This window comes from Panthera onca, chromosome C1, assembly GCF_046562875.1.
Source record: "Panthera onca isolate mPanOnc1 chromosome C1, mPanOnc1 haplotype 2, whole genome shotgun sequence".
Lineage (NCBI taxonomy): Eukaryota > Metazoa > Chordata > Mammalia > Carnivora > Felidae > Panthera > Panthera onca.
In genome coordinates this window covers 50,257,017-50,263,302 of record NC_138346.1, presented here as the reverse complement: position 1 = coordinate 50,263,302, position 6,286 = coordinate 50,257,017, and the positions used below count along the sequence as shown (strand labels likewise).

Sequence of the window (6,286 nt, the reverse complement as noted above, 5' to 3'; positions counted from 1 at the left end):
AAAGGTGATTCTTTCTTTTTCATTTTAATTTAAAATACAAATTTATCCTGATTTTAAAAGTAAAGTAGTGGGAATGACAGTAACAAACAAGATTTCACCAGTGGATATTGTGACGTGACTATAGCAGACTAATATATGAAACTTAGTAAGGAAATGGCTGCATTTCAAAATGGCTAAATATGCAGGCCCCCAAAATGAAGATACTTTTCAAACTGCCACATTCACTCTGAAACCCATTCATCTCCATCGGCATCCCAAAGATTAAGCACCTGTTCTGTTCAGCTTGGTAATAAAGTGGCTAGCATGCTGTACCGCTGACATCACAGGACAGTGCCTGTAAAGCTAGATTTCTGATGATGGGCTCCAGCTGCACTTTCACACAGGTCATCATCCTCATCTGGGAGAGTAGCTGTCTGAACAACACTAGATCATGCTCATACTGTGCTGCCAAAGCTGGGTCCAGACAGCCTCCAAGTTAGGGTCTCCAAATAGTTTTCTGGCAAGACACAGGAAGGGCTTTTCAAAGTTGTAGTTACTTTTGGCAGAAATGTCATAGTACTGAAGGTTCTTTTGGCGGAAGGCAATGGATTTGGCCTTAACTTTACTGTCCTGACTGTTCACTTTGTCACACAGCACAGTGGGGATATTTACACATACTTGTACCAGATCTCTATGTCAGTTATGCACATTCTTGTAAGTGACCCGTGCTGTTACATCATATATTATAATAGCACACTGGGCTTAGGTGTAATAGCCATCTCTCAGCACACCAAATTTCTCCTGACCAGCCGTATCCCATACATTGAACTCAGTAGGTCCTCATTTGGAATGGAACACAAGGAGATGGGCCTCAACACCCAAGTTAGCTACATACTTCTCCAATTCATCAGTCAGATGATATTTCATAAATGTAGTTTTTCCAGTACTACCATCACCAACCAATACAAGTTTGAACTGGACTTAGAGTTCTCCTTGGGCAGCCATTGTGATGTTGCTTCCAGAAGCATTTCCTGCCCATCTGAGCCATAGTTAATATTTCTTTGAGTGTTTTTTTTGTTTTTTTTTGTTTTTGGTAATTAATTCCTACCCTTCTCTTACCTCCCAGTATAATTTGACCTGTTGAAGTTCTTATGATGGAAAGTTCATAAGGGCCACCAATTAGGTGAGAAAAATGATTCAAATACAAACCACTGTTCCAAGAAGTTGTAAGTTTATTTTCTTTATGGCTAAAGAATGTTGAATATTTATAGTAATATTTGTTTTGAAAAAACATAAATGTGATTGTATAATATTTTCTGTGATTAAAAGTCAGTATAGAACATTATAAAAGCATTTTTCTCAAAGAGGGATTGATAATTTACCTGTAGATTTGGGCCATCAGAGGACCTGAGTTCTAGCCTAATTCTAATGCTTTGTGACTTAGAGAAAACTACCTAGCATTTGGCTAACAACATCATCTACAAAATAAGGGGGTCAAATTAAATCACATCTAAAGGTGCTTCTCTCTTTACAATGCTGTAAGCTCTAGCATATTACTTACATTAGTTACTCTTTATTTTTTGTTAAAATTATTTATTTATTTATTTATTTATTTATTTATTTATTTATTGAGACAGAGTTTATTGAGTTTATTTATTTTTGAGACAGAGAGAGACAGAGCATGAACGGGGGAGGGGCAGAGAGAAAGGGAGACACAGAATCGGAAGCAGGCTCCAGGCTCTGAGCCATCAGCCCAGAGCCCGACGCAAGGCTCCAACTCACAGACCGTGAGATCATGACTTGAGCTGAAGTCAGACTCCCAACCGACTGAGCCACCCAGGCGCCCCATTAGTTTCTCTTTAAATATCATGCTCTCCTAAATACATGGAATAATATTACCTTTATATTTTTAGGAATGGTTATACTATCCATAGAGCAAAATCTGTCCTTGATTTTACTTTTGCTGATGTAACTACATTTTTAGGCATATAGAACTGAGTAAGGGAATCAAAACATGACAAAATGGTTTAATTTACATAATCTTGACTTTATCTCCTAAACAGAACAGAGTGAAGATCATGGTGACCAACTCACTATGCATAATGCATTGTGTAACTCTGTGGCTCATGCTGACACATTTATAATATTTATCTGAGAGAGAAAAAACTTATGCAGTGTGTTGATGCCTTGATAAGTATATTCTCGAACATTATAAGTGCTTAATTATGAGTTAAACACTGAAATCGTGGTACAGAGAGATGACTAACTCTGGGACCAACGCAAACTTAAATTATTATTGAACAAACTGGAGAGGTTTGAAAGTGGATTACCAAGAGATTTCTTAAGAACTAATTTTCTGTACTGGATTAGTGAAAGTTCTTATGGTTTATTAATTTGTATCCCCTTTAGAAATCTTTTTATTTATCTTATTTCTTACATTTACTTGAAAAATCCTTATGAGTCTTTGAGCTAAAAGAAAAAGAAAAGGACTTTTAACATTTTTCTTGTTGCCTAATTCAGTAGAAATTGCCGATAAGGAAAATGCTATTAAAATAGTTTTAAGTGTGACTTTATTCCTGTAAAAATTCAATGAGTATTAAAATTCACATGTGTATATACACACATATCCTTAAAGGATTTAGATAAAAATAGATAAAACAGGAACAAAGTTTCCTTTAAAAACATTAAGTCTGATAGTGTAAACATTACTAATGTATACTTATTTGTTTGACAAAGGAGTTGAATCTGCTTAAAATAATAGGTACCATGAAAATGATTAAGATAAACAGTTGAGAAATTAGTTAAAGGAAAAGTAAGATTAGGAAGACAACAAAAGCAGGGATTCCTAGAGCACAGGTAGAAATACACACCATAGGTCTTACATAGTTATCAGAGGTGGACCACGCATCTAGCTCTATTTTACTTAAAGCCAGATAAAATTACAGGTCATGTCATTAGCAAGATAAATTTAAACCTGCTGTTAATGAGAAGACAGGTATTTCTGGAACTGAGACTTGAAATAAATTTCTTTTATGGAACCTTCTGGACAAGGTATAACAAAAAAGATGCTTTGTAATAGGCCTTATAATTAATATAATAATGCATTTAATACGACTTTTTTTTTTTTTTAAGACAGTGTTCTTTTAGATAGACTGATGACAAGACACAGGTAAATCTAGTAAGAGTGATTCTATGTTAAGCCAAAACAGGGCAGCCTGTTTGTACTGATACAAAGCTATTAAACACTGTATATAAAATTATTATGCTATTTTTTGGAGAAGTTATATTTTTATTGGCAATAAGTCAAATAGCATTCTGATTCCTTAGCTGTAGTGCATGTAGTTTGATTTGTACCACTGAGTGAGCTGGATGCTATTTTGTATCCAATTGATTTCATAAAACACAAAAATTGCTAAACCTCTGTTGTGTAGTTGGTTATAAAGATGGAAATTCCTGGGTGCTTTCCTCTGGGGGTCCTAGTATTGTGCAGAAGCTCTCAGAAGTAGGACTTGATTGTGGATATGAGCTGATTGGCCATTTTGTGTCCCTTATCCATCACTAGCCCTTTTTACGAAGCAGATGAATGAAGTGGTGCATAAAACAATCTAGAGGAAACTTCCTTCTTTAGTGCTATCTTTGTAAGAACTGCATTAGAAGCTTGAGTAACTGTGAATTAAATTATACACACATCCACACAACCTAATAATAATCTCTTTGAAAGATTTAGATAAAAATTTCAAAGTTTCTTCTGGAGTGTAAATTAATACAGTATACCATGAAAGAAATATAGTGTTCCTTATAAACTTCACATAGGTAAAAAGCAGAAATGTCAGAAGTGATGATATATGATAGTTGGCCTATGAGTTTGTCTCATTGAAAATCTAAGCGGTTAGAAGAAGTTAAAAAAAAGTGGGCTGACAATGTTTGCAGCCTCTCATTTGCAGGATTTGGGGATTTGGACTGTTTTTGTTACTGTTTATCTACATTTTTGTGTTTTTTTCTGTATGTTTTATGCAGTTTTTGAGGTTTTTGCAATGAACATGTATTAATTCTGCAATCAAGAAAATTAATGATAGCTGTCACTTTGAATTGATCATCTTTAAAAGTATTCACAACAACCAGATTTACTGAGATTACTAATAAATTTATGATTGTCTTTAGATTTTATAGCTAGAATGATATAGAACTAGAATATACCTTTTTACCTCAAATAAAACCTATGATTTTCTATGTTGAAAGTAACGAAGTAAAAGAAATAATTCCATTACTCACTTAATGAGAGATAAATGCAGTCTAAGCTATAATATTTGTTAACAAACCTATTTCTAGTTGTTATACTAAGTCAGTGAGGAAGAATCCATACTGTTTGGTGAGGAATGTTAAATTCATGAGAAGTAGATTTATTAGGCCCAAAAAACTGGGTTAGAATTGAAAATCAGTCCCAAGATCTGCCTTACCTTTGGGTGCAGAAGCCCACTTGTGCTCCAAGTGTCAAGTCACTATTTCTATTTTGGCACAGTCTAGATTTTACCTGAAATAACTTAATTAGGTAAAGACAGTATTTAGTAACTTCAGTAATTCTGATGCTGGTGTTTCAAGATGGTGCCCAAACTCTATTTCTATTATGTCATCACAAGAGGGTTGAGACATGATAAATATCGTTAACTAAATATGGTGGTTCCATATAGTTCTTTAATATGATCACATCAATCATTAAATATGAAATTTTCATTTTACTCTTGTGTGATTAAAACCTAGGTAAGTTAAAATAATTCATGTGAGGGTAAAACTTTGTTTTTAAAATATTTATTTTTCTGAGTCTACCTAATTAGCATCTCTGAAATCTATTATTTTTAAAGCATGAAGCAGCAGGTGTCTTTTCTTCAGGAAGCCCGTAATCAAATTGGCCAATCTGTTTATTTATAATTGGTTACTATTTTGGGGGAGAAGTCGCTGTGCCAAAAATGCAACATAAAGCCCTTCAGTGATTTTAGTTAGAAATTTGGATTGTCCAGAAGTCAATAGGAAGAGATCTTTGGGACTTCATTACTGATGTTTATTTGAAGTGATGCATTTGACTTTGTGGTGGGGATCAGGAGGCTTCTTACCGTACTAGATTTCTCTTGGCCAGAGATTCTGTTTAGACTTTTAGTGACATTTATTAGAACCCCAGTACCTCTGATTTGCAAGAAAGATGAGAATTTTTTTTTTTTGTAAATAATGTGAACCAAAAGAAAAAAAGTAAAACTACTCTCCATATTTATAATTAAATTTCTATACTGTAAATGAGCTATATCTCACAATTATATAGTTATGGTTCACTACCTCCTGCTGGCCAAGTTAGATAGAGTTTACCAATTCCCAGTTCTTAGATCTGATATTTGAAATTGGATGCAGATTTGATGAAAAAAAAAATGCTTTGGCAAATCTCTACTCTATGTAGTGTGATGTAGCTAAGGGAAAGATCTTCATACAACCAAATACGTTTTTCAAAGCCTTGCTTCAGTACGCATGCTACCAGGTGGATCTTACTTCTGCCTGTGTTTAATTCATTGATAATGTAAGCTTGGGAGATTTACATATACCTTAGGCAGGACATTTCATATAAACAAGTATGAAATGGGAATGCAAATGAATCTATCTGGAATTTATGGGACAGACTAACCTCTCTAGATGTCTATTTTACATAAAAACGATGGATTTGGAAAATAAGAAATCCCTAATGCTCATCAGGATTCACATTATGGATACCATTTTTGACTTATGTTAGTTACCCTATCTTTTTCTATCTCCATACTTAATGATTTATGGGAAAGTTTTTCTTTTAAGTGATTGCTTTTAATATCTAAGAAATACTTCTGTAAAACGTTTTATATTGAATTGATTGCAGTCAACTCTGAACCATCTTACTACCACTTCTCTTGTCTTTATGCACTCTACCTCTTAAAAAAGCATTTTGTTTTCTGAAGGATCACAGATATTTAGTAAATTGACATGGATTGAATTTTCAGTGTTCAGGTTACTGCTGGATAGGGAATTGTAATAAAACTAAGAAGAGATTTTGTTCTCTCTTTAAAAACTCATTATCTGATGGGGATGATGGGGCAAAAACAATTAGGAAACATAAACCATTCATGAGGATAATGGACAGAACCTTATATGAGACTCAGGAGGCTAGATTCTCAAATTTCCCACTAACTAGAGATGTATAATGAAACAAGTCAATAAACTTTCTGATTTTTAGTTTCCTCCTCTAAAAGAGTAAGAAAAAATTACTTCAGTGTTTCCTTTTGTCTCTGCAAATTTT

The 6,286-nt window shown here is 33.9% G+C and overlaps 1 pseudogene; it reads right to left on the bottom strand.

Annotated features, from left to right (window-relative positions):
• Positions 1 to 320: 320 nt before the first annotated feature.
• Positions 321 to 984, bottom strand: LOC132671025 (GTP-binding nuclear protein Ran-like; annotated as a pseudogene).
• Between the last annotated feature and the right edge of the window lie 5,302 nt (positions 985 to 6,286).